Raw genomic sequence first — 11,099 nt, 5'->3', positions numbered from 1 at the left:
CACCAACTGCTCTAGGTTTTCCAGACTGACATCAGCACCCTCTGTCATGGAGGGGTTGGAGTTATCTCAGAGACAGGCCAGTGGCAGAAGGAGCAGCGCCTTCCTGGACAGCAAGGGGATCTGAGAAAAGGAACCAGCATGTTCCTGCCTGGTTTTGAACCAGGGACCTTTTGAGCGTTAGGCAAATGTGATCACCCTACACTACAGAAATGCCACACACTTGGCTGGTGCTCACCCTGGCACACACTGATGGGCAAACCTAGAGACAGTGGTGGCAGCCCTCCAATAGGTCAGCTGGAAGAACAGAGGACTGGAGCCGGGGCTCAGGCAGGGCCGGCTCCAGGCACCAGCCTACCAAGCAGGTGCTTGGGGCGGCGCCTTGGGAGGGGGCGGCGATCTCGGCAGGGGTTAGGGCTGCCGGCCGCGCCGCTCGGGGAGGTGGGGGGGACCGGAGACTGGGGCGAGCCGCGCCGTTTGGGGCGGGGGCTCGGGCGGCGGGCTGCGCTGCTCGGGGGGAGGGGGGCACGGGCCGGGCCACTCGGGAGGGGGGCGGGGGGCTCAGGCCGGGCCGGGCCGGGCCGGGCCGCGCCGCTGGGGAGGGGGCTAGGGCGGCGCTCCGCGCCGCTCGGGGGGATGGGGGTTAGGGCCGCTCGGGGGGGGAGGGACGGGGGTTAGGGCCGCTGGGGGGGGGACGGGGTCTCGGGCTGCTCGGGAGGGGGGCGGGGGCTAAGGCCGCTCGGGGGCTCGGGCCGCGCCGCTCGGGAGGGGGGCGGGGGCTAGGGCGGCGCTCTGCGCCGCTGGGGGGGACGGGGGCTCGGGCCGCGCCACTCGGGGGGTGGGGGCTCGGGCCACGGGGCTCGTGCCGCACCGCTGGGGGGGACGGGGGCTTGGGCCGGGCCGCGCCGCTCGGGGGGTGGGGGCTCGGGCCGCGGGGCTCGGGCCGCGCCGCTGGGGGGGACGGGGGCTCGGGCCGGGCCGCGCCGCGCCGCTCGGAGGGTGGGGGCTCGGCCTGCGCCGCTGGGGGGACGGGGGCTCGGGCTGGGCCGCGCCGCTCGGGGGGTGGGGGCTCGGGCCGCGGGGCTCGGGCCGCGCAGCTGGGGGGGCGGGGGCCTCGAGCCACGGGCCGGCGATTGGGGGGGGGCAACGGCGGTGATGCGCCGCTCGCGGGGCGGGGGCAGTGGGCCTAGGGCCGCGCCGCTGGGGGGGAGGGGGGGCTCGGGCTGCACTCCGCGCCGCTGGGGGGCGGCGCTCTTCTTTTCTGCCTGGGGCGGCAGAAATCCTAGAGCCGGCCCTGGGCTCAGGAAGTCGTCCTTGTGACTCCTGCTTGAGGGAGAGCTTCTTTTTCTTCCCCTTGCTGACAAAGAGCAAGAGAAGAATGAAAGGTCAGGTGGGCCAGCTCGGTGCAGAAGCCCATGCTGCCTTTTCCTGCTGCATAGTCTAAAATGATGGACTTGTGGCAGATAAAGGACCTACTGCACTTTCAGAAACACCCACCCCTGCACACAGCAGGATAGAAGAGCATTCCAAGGCCTAGGATTGAACCAGGGACCTTTAGTTTAGCACTCACCCAACTGAACTACTTCAGCAGCTGCTAGGTTTCTTTTTATCCTGCTGCTTTTCTGTCTGGGATGTTCTTGTCAGCTGTGGCACAGAACAAGGACGTCATTGCGAGCGGCCCATGAAGGCAAGATTCACTTTTGCCTTCCTTGCTCAGCTTTACTCACTTACTCGCCCTATTCCTGCCTTAGCTCCTGGGTTTCCTGAAGGTGACAGGGGCCCAGTGGTATGAGGAGGAAGTTGGGCAGCTAGACCCTGGTGGCAAAAGTCCTGCCGCCACTTGCTACCCCACTCTCTTCTCCCAGCGTCACATATTGGCCACCAGGGACTTGGGGCCCAGCAGTGCAAGGGAAGGCAGTGGACAGAGCCACCCTCGCCTTGAAGCTCCGGCTCATTAAACCAGATCTTCAGTTGATGCTGGCCAATGAGAGACCGACATCGCTTGCTATTTTAGCACTTGAAAATCCCATTGGCCAATCTTTGGATCTCTCTAATGCCGCGCTTCAGTTCATGAGGGCAAAGGCGAGAAAAGCGACCTTTGAACTAAAGTACTAGGGTTAACGTTCTAACGCTGCCTCCTCCTGTAACACTATTTAATACCGGCCCACCCTGTGCTGGTGACAGTTCCATTGCTAGGTGTTAGCACAGTTCAGTTACTGTCAAAATTAAAAAGTTTCTATATGCTCAGAGGAAACGAATTTGTTTTCTTTGCTGATACATGGCATGAATAAATACAGGTTTACAGATCCTAGCCTGCAAATTTTTCATCTTATATGACAGAGAGAATCATGAATCCAAATTGTGCATCAAAATCATGAACTGAGCTACAAATGCAATAAAAAATAAGCTATTCAAAAGTTTAACGTATTGGGTGGTGGGCACTGAAGACACTTCTTGCCTGGGACGCCACTTGGTCTAGGGGAGGCCCTGTCAGGGAGAGCAGGAGTTAGTGTCACACGCCTATTTCCAGGCAGTTATCTGCGGGCGCCCTGCTCTGGGGGAGGGATCGCGGCAGCCCAGACTCAGGGCTGGAAACAGGCCCCGGATTGAGGGGGTGGCTGCAGGGTTTGCAGCGCTCTGATGTCTCAGACAATGTGTCTCCCCAAAGCCTCAGACCTGCATCCCCAGACGGCTCCTGCGCTGCCTCAGCTCCTCTCTCAGTCTGTAGCAAGGAGCAGCAGCAAGGGTCAGGGATTAGCCAGAGGGCACTAGGTGGGGGGCAGAGGCTTCAGGAGCCCAGAGTGTTTGCCTGTCTGGGGCATTTTGGCTGAGGCCTCAGGGACACACTGTGAGGCACAATCCCAGGCATCTGTATGAAAGGACGTGAGAACGGCCAGACTGGGTCCATCTAGGCCAGTGTCCTGGCTTCCCATAGTGGCCAATGCCGGGTGCTTCAGAGGCAATGAACAGAGCAGGTGATTATCAAGTAATCCCTCCCCTGTCACCCATTCCCAGCCCCTGGCAAACAGAGACTAGGGACACCATCCCTGCCCAGCCTGGCTCAGAGCATGTCCTCCAGGAATTGATTTAACTCTTTTTTTGAATCCTCTTATAGTCTTGGCCTTCACAACCTCCTCTGGGAAGCAGTTCCACAGGTTGACTGTGCATTGTGGAAAAAAATACTTCCTTGTGTTTGTTTTAAATGTGCTACCTATTAATTTAATTTGGTGACCCCTAGTTCTTGTGTCATAAGAAGGAATAAGTAACACTCCTTATTTACTTTCTCCACACCAGTCATGATTTTCTAGCCCTCTGTCAAATCCCCCCTCAGTCACCGTTTTTTCCAAGCTGAAAAGTCCCAGTCTTATTATTCTCTCCTCATATGGCAGACACTCCGTACCCCTTTTCGGAACCTTTTCCAGTTACAATACAGCTTTTTGAAGATGGGGCGACCATATCTGCACGTGATATTCAAGATGTGGGCGTACCATGGATTTATATAGTGGCAATAAGATTTTCTCTCTCGTTATCGATCCCTTTCTTAATGATTCCCAATATTCTGTTAGCTTTTTTGACTGCCACTGCACACTGAGTGGATGTTTGCAAAGAACTATCCACAGTGACTCCAAGATCTCCCACTTGAGTTGCAACAGCTATTTTACATCCCATCGTTTTCTATGTATAGTTGGGATTGTGTTTTCCAATGTGCATCACTTTGCATTGATCAACATTGAATTTCATCTGCCATTTTGTTGCTCTTTCACCCAGCTTTGTGAAATCTCTTTTGAACTCCTCACAGGCTGCTTTGGACTTAACTAGCCTCAGTAGTTTTGGATCAGCTGCACATTTTGTCACCTCATTGTTTAGCAGATCGTTTATGAATATTTTGACTAGTCCTGGTCCCAATACAGACACCACTAGTTACCTGTTTCCATCCTGAAAACTGAGCATTTAGTCCTACTCTTTGTTTCCTATCTTTTAACCAGTTATTGATCCACGTGAGGACCTTCCGGAGGTGAAAGTAAGCCGGTATGTTCCGGTATGGGGTACCGGCAAGAGCCAGTACGCTGTGCCAGCCCCGCCCGGCTTCCCCAGGCTGGTGATTTAAAGGGCCCAGGGCTCCCTGCAGTGGCCGGAGCCCCGGGCCCTTTAAATCACCTCCCGAGCTGCCCTGCCGGAGCCCCAGGTAGCAAATCACTGCTGTGGATGCTGCTCTCTCCCGCTCTGCCAACACAGAGCAGGGGCGGCAGAAGCTTCCTTACAGTGGGGGGGGGCACCGTTGTCTGAACTGTGGTGCTCCCATGACACCCCTGCCCTAAGGACCCCCACTCACAGCACCTCTCCCCCCGAGGCCACACCCACAGAACACCTCTTCCCCAAGACTGCACCCTTCCCCCCCCTCCATCATTTGTCCTAACAGCCAGCAAAGAGTGGTGGGGCCATGGCTCTCTAACCCCCTGTTCCAGCCCCCCTGACTCAGAGCTAAGCAGGCAGCAGTGTGTGTGTGTGTGTGTGTGTGTGACAGAGAGTGCTGTGCTGAGCTGAGCCAGTGAGAGAAGGGGGCTGATGTCGGGGCTGTCCCCTGCCTCAGGACTGGTTGCTTCCAGCAGCTGTGAGACCGTGTGCGACACACTCACTCTTCCCCAACACACACACTGTCTCTCCCCCCCACACACACACTGCAGTTGAAAAGCAGCTGGCAATCTGGGTAGGATGCCCATGGAACAGAGAAACCTGCATCATGTGATGCTGTACTGGCCCATGAGGCATTGCAAACCCTTCCCAAAGCACCCTGCTGCACAGTGGGATAGCTACCCACAGTGCACTGCTCTCTGTGGCAATCCAAGAGATTCTAGCATGGACGTGCTCTGGTGACACAGGGGCATAGGGTGGACATGCAAGAGTTCAATTAAAACACCTGAACTAAAGGCACATTACCCTTTAGCATAGGCCTATCTTAAGAGTACGACAAAACCCAGCTCCATTGAAACTAAAGAACCACAACTTCCTCCGTAGTTGGCAGGATTTGAACCTGCGCAGGGAGACCACACTGGATTTCTAGTCCATCACCTTAACCGCTCAGCCACAACGACTTGCTGGATCTGTGGTTTTCACTGCACTCTAGTTCTGTTCTCACTGAGTGATCAATTCCAGTTGTTTCCTCAGACCAGCTTCCACAACACACACTCTGCTGTGCCCTTGTGTAAGTGTGTCCATGGCTGAACAGCAAGAAATTCTGCTCCTTTCCCTTCTGGCTGGAGCATGAGGAGAGTGTGTTTGTGGTTAATGACGTTGCTGTAGCTTGTTGTCCATTTCCTGCCTTGATCACGGGCAGGTGGTGGGGTGGTGAGGGGGTGAGGGGCCCCGCGGCCCCAGGCTGCTGCTTGTGGGGCTGCTCCCAGGCAGCTCAGCCCCCCTCCGCTGCTGCCCCCCAGGCCCAGCTGGGGGGGCGGGGGTGAAGCCCTTTCACTCCGCGCTGCCTCTGCCTCCCCCCCCAGCCCGGCTCCCACGCGGGATGCGAATCCCAACGGCCGCAGCGCGCGCCCGGGGCGGGGGGGCAGCGAAGCCTCGGGGCGAGGGAACCGGGGCCTCCCCCCACGCGCCGAGTCTCTGTCCCGCGCTCTCTCTGCCAATCAGGGAGCGGGGAGGGGCGCGGCGAAGTGACGAGTTACGGCCTCTTCTCCAATAGAGGACGCGTGTGAGAGAGAGACAGAGAACTACGCTTCCCAGTGTGCACCGGGAGGGGGCGTTGTCTGAGCAAACTGTCCGTCACTTCCGCTCTGAGACGAGCCAGGAACTATAACTCCCAGCCTGCCCCGGGGCGCCTCTAGTCTTCATTAAATGACATCAGGAGATGGTGAATCTCCAGCCCAGGTAAGGGCGGGTCCCTGGGTCAACCTGACACCTCCCCCCCCCCCAACGCAACTCCTCATACCCGCCCTCCAGGGAGCCCCGGCCCCACCCCCCTCCGGCTCCTGACGCGAACTCATGTGTCCCGGGGTCTCGGCCCGGCCCTGCCCCCCACCCCTGGTTCTCCCCTGGCCTCGTCTCTCCCCACTCCTCATCCCCGCCCCGCCCCCAGAGAGCCCCACGCAGGAACGTGCTGCCCCCCTCATTCCCCCAAAGCCATGCCCCTGCCCCCCGCTGTGCCCTTCCCCCAAAGCCCTGCCCCCTTCCCCCGAGGTCCTGCCCTCACGCTGCCCCTAACCCCGAGGTCCCCCCTCACATCGCCTGTTCCCCCTAATAGCTGCCCCTTTCCCTGAAGTCCTGCCCCGCCCCTTCCTCCAAGGCACCACCCTCGTATTGCCCCTTTTCCCCAGCACCCCACCCTCACTCTGCCCCTTCCCCCGACTCCCCACTCCCACATTGCCCCCAATACACCCCTCCCCTGCACCCTTTCCCCAAGGACCCACCCCCACATGGCCCCTTCCCCCGAGTTCCCACCCTTGAGCTTCCCTTTCTCCCTCAGACCCTGCCCCTGCCCCACCCCTTCCCCCCTGAGACCCCACCCCTGCACCGCCCCTTCCCCCTGGGACCCTGCCCCTGCCCCACCCATTCCCCCTGGGACCTCGCCCTCACTTTGCCCCGAGACCCCACTTCTGCACAACCCCTTTCCCCTGGGACCTTGCCCTCACATTGCCCCGAGACCCCACCCAATGGACACAGGGGAACTGGTGAAAAGACAAAAGAAGCAAGAGATGAAGAGAAAGGAAGGAGGGGTGGATGGAGGAAAAGGTGAAACAAAAAGGACAAACCCTAATGTCCTCAGTGATTCTATGGGATAAAATCCTAAGTGTGGAATAAAATTCTGCCTCTTTAAGCTCGTGTTTTCCATGCTTAGAATTCAACTGTCACCAGATGGATCAGACTGAACAGGTTTCAAACCTCGAGGAGGCTCTTACCTTCTAAACAGGGACGGCTGTTTTCTAGTAAAATCACTAAAAGGGAAGGAGAAAACTCGAAAGAGGTTCCTCCTGGCACTCACGTCCGTGAACCCGAATACTCTCTCAGTCCTCAAAGAGAGACCTGGAGAAGGAGACTTGCTGAAGCAAAGCCACAGGGGTCTCTGAGGTTTCCCTGGCCCCTCGCCCCTGTCCTGCCTGGCTGATGTCAGCATCTCTCTGTGAGGTCACCACCTCCCCACCACCTTTGACCAATAGTCTGAGGTCCTGCAAAAGGCCTTTGTGATGTCACTGCCACACCCCTCCCTTGCTGTGCTAATGTCCTGCCCCTGCCCAGGCACTTTGGAGGTTTGAGCTACTCCCTGTGGATCACCCCACTCAAGGAGCGTTCGTTCTAGGCAGCAAGCCGGTTAGACAGTAAAACATCAGACGCTGCTCCCAATGCTACACTCAGCTTTTCATAAATTAGTTGACTTTATGGCCAGAAGTGACCATTAGAGCATCTAATCTGACCCCCTGCATATCACACGCCTCCTTTATGACACAATAGCTACTTTTGGGGCAAACACATTCCAGAAAGGCATCTAGTCTTCATTAAATGACATCAGGAGATGGTGAATCCACCACTTTCCTTTGTAGCTTGTTCCTGTGGTGAATCATCCTCGCTGTTGAATATTTGTGTCTTATTTGTAATATGAATTTGTCTTTTTTCACCTTCCAGCCACTGGGTCTTGTTATGCCTTTCTCTGCTCGGTTAAAGAGCCCTTTCATACCCAATGTTTCTGTCCATTAAGGCCTTTCAACACTTCAATGAAGTCACCTTTCAATCTTCTTTTGATAAGCTAAACAGGTTGAGCTCTTTCAATAGCTCACTAGAAGGCATTTTTCTCCAGCCCTCAGAACATTTATTGGCTCTTTGGTCATCAGACTCCTGAACTGCAGCTGGATGTGGCTCTTGTTCTTCTGCACAGTACAGCTCCTGGAGAAGAGGGATCTGCAAATGATACCTTTGTTTAATTGATGAAAACATAAACTAGACACTTAGAGGATTGGAACTGATTTCAGCTGATGGACAACTTCGCTAGGTTTTTATGCATTTGGACAGCGAAATGTTGAGTGTTTACATTCATATCAAGCACCCCCGTATAGTGGAGCTCCTCAACAGAATGGAGAATGGAAATGAAAATGTTTTCCTTTTTTTTAAAAAAAAGAAAGAAGGTTATAAGAGAACACTGGGGTGTGAATTGACGACCATTTGAGCTGCAGTCAAGCACTCTACCACTGAGTTATACCACCATGATGATAAATGAATTGTGATCTCCAGGACTTTGAAGGACAGACCCTGCTTCATCGAGGTCCTTTGCCATTCCCAGACCACAGGTGGTTTTAAAAATGGGGGTTGATTCAACTTCTTAAATGTGGTAAACACCACAGCTTGCGCACCCACCGATATAGCTTCTCCCACTGACATAGCTGCCACCTCTTGGGGAAGTGGATTAACTACACCCACAGGAAAACTCTCTCCCCTCAGCATAGAGCAGTGGTTCTCAAACTGAGTCAGGACCCCAAAGTGGGTCATAACCCTGTTTTAATGGGGTCACCAGGGCTGGCATTAGACTTCTTTGGGCCTGGGGCTGAAGCCAAAAGTTGGAGCTCCACCACCCAGGGCTGAATCCCTCAAGCTCTGGTTTTGCCCTCCCCCAATTGGGGCAGGGCTCAAGCTTTGTTTCCTGTGCCTCTGCTCAGTGGGGAGGGGCCTGGTTTCTTTTTCCAAGGCCATGTAGTGAGTTTTTTTTGGCAGAAGGGGGTTGCAGTGAAAGGAAGTTTGAGAAACCCTGGCATAGAACCTCTGAATATGTCTAGACTTGGCTCCCTGTGGCAGATCAGAGACTGAAAGTGCAGCCATGGAGACACCACACACCAGCCTTGCCCAGCAGGCAAGAATCAAACCTCCACAGACAAATGCCTGTTGCTTTCTAACCCATCTCCCTAAGCCCTCAGCCACCACCACTTAACAAAGGGGCTTTTCTACACGATGGTTCTGGTCTCACTGAAGGGTCATTGCCAATTGTTTGCTCAGACCAGCGTTAGGGGAAATGGTGCCCTGGGCAAAGCTTGTACTTTGGCACTTCCCCATTGCCCCTGGACGATCCCCACTCCCCCTTTACCACTAGCTCCAGCACTCCCAACCCTTGCACCTCCTTCACCCCTAACTCCTGCCCCCTCCTGTGCCCCCTTTGCCCTTAACTCCCTGTGGCACCAGCCATTGCCCCTCTCCTGCAGCCCCTTCACATGGCTCCAGTGCTGGGGCCCCGCACTTGTTCTCCCTTTCCCTGGGCTTTGGCATCACTAACCCCTGCTTAGCGAGTAGGGTTCAGTGGTTCCCAAAATGTGGGGCATGACTCCTAGGGGGACACAGAGGAACATTCATGGGGGCACCCCAGGGCCTGAGCCAGCCCCCATGGAGGGAGCAGCACTCAGCCCCACTCTGCCCCAGCTCTTCCCCAACCCCACCCTCAGCCTGGGGCTCTGGCTCCCAGCTCGGCCTCGACCCCCTTACCCCTGTCTGCACCCCTCTCCCCAGCAAGCAACAGCCCCACTGCCAGCCTCGGTTCTTGACCGCAGCTTCCGAGGGGCCACAGCCATGGCTAAGAGGGCACAATGTGAAATGTTTGGGGAATCACTGGTTTAGGGTGACGTCCTCAATCACATCTATGCAGTCCAATAAAAGCAATTCCTCACCCACCTACCTACCCCTTCATCAGGACGGACTAGGTATGTTCTGCTGCCCTTCACTCGTGCAGGAAGGATAATAACATTTAATTCCACTCAATCCTAAAGTGATTTGTAACCCACCACCAGCCAAAACTGGTCATTTTGTGAAAGCGGCCCCATCATGCTGCATAGCGAGGCAGAGTAGGTGTGTCTGTGCAAACACGGTCTGTTGCTGAAGTCTTTCCCCCAGCTCCTCACTAGATGTGAGGGGGGAGCTCATTCAGCCCCTGCTTCCGCTTAGTATTTAAAAACTCCTTATTGTCCCTAGCTCTGCTGACCTTAGATTTCTCCTCCTGTCTATTTCTTGATAGTTCAGATGAGGTGGCTGAGTGGCTAAGGTGATAGACTGCTAATCCTTGGTGTTCTGCATGCATGGGTTTGAATCCTCTTCTCATCAGATGCATTTAGTCTTCACCCCTCCTTTGTAAACAACAATCTTCCCCCTTGGGTACAATAACAGATCAAATAATGTTGCTTCCTGCAAACAGAAACCAACTCAGAACTCACTTGCTTTAAATAAAATGTCTAAATCCCAGATTTCTTTTTAAAAAATTCTCTAGTCCCATATTTCTTAGTTTTTATCTCAAAAGGGAACATCCTCATCATCTCCCCCAAACACCCTGGGACCTGCCCAAATTATTAAAATACCCTCAACCCGAGCAAGGCCAGAGCAGTGAACCAAAGCTAGTGTCTAGGCCAAGCTGTTCTGAAGGAGGCAACTCAAACATTTTCTCCCTGCTTCCCTTGGCAAGGTCTGACTGAGAAAACAAAATCCCCCAAACTGAAAATTTTCTCCTGAAAAACCAACACTAGTCTGTTTGGGGACTTTGGTTTGAAAGTATTATTGTTATTATTCTCTTCTGATTTCTGAATCAGTTCAGTTCAGTCCTTGTTCTCCAGGTGTGTTTCCAGCTGCTGAGTTCTGGGGGAGAGAGGCCAAGTCATGATGTCTCTTCCCCTCTTTCATGTTTTTTTCCAACTTGATAGGAAGCTCCTTTGCTACCATGTGAGTCAAGCAGTGTCCATTGTCTCTGTGCTATCTCAGAGAAGCCTGCATTGTACACGGTTCCTGGGCTAGTCCTTGGGAGTGTGGATTCCTTCAATGGGCCAGCAGCGAGTCTGGCTCCTCCCTTGTCGCACCTGAAAGGCTGGTGGGGGGCATTTCCCAACCTCATAACATATCCCAGTAACGCACACAGAGCAAAACTTCATAACTTCCCAACCAATGCGAGCACATAGACTGCAAGAAGACATTAATGTTCAACAGATGAACAGTTCAAGATTTTTAAAATGATACCTCACACAAGCCAGCCCCATGAGGGTCACCGATGTGCAGAGAAAGCAGCATGAGCTGGTCCCATGGTGTAATGGGCAGCACTCAGGACTCTGAATCCTGCAATCTGAGTTCAAATCTCAGTGGGACCT

General features: G+C 54.9%; 1 non-coding gene across 1 annotated transcript; it reads left to right on the top strand.

The window, feature by feature from the left end:
- The first annotated feature begins 11,027 nt into the window (after positions 1-11,027).
- On the top strand, positions 11,028-11,099 carry TRNAQ-CUG. The gene has a single exon. It is a non-coding gene; the product is annotated as a tRNA-Gln (tRNA).

Source organism: Mauremys mutica, unplaced genomic scaffold (assembly GCF_020497125.1).
Source record: "Mauremys mutica isolate MM-2020 ecotype Southern unplaced genomic scaffold, ASM2049712v1 000820F_np12_subseq_148531:176088_obj, whole genome shotgun sequence".
Taxonomy (NCBI): domain Eukaryota; kingdom Metazoa; phylum Chordata; order Testudines; family Geoemydidae; genus Mauremys; species Mauremys mutica.
Note: the sequence above shows the minus strand (reverse complement) of the source record. Positions and strands in the feature narration are given on the sequence as shown.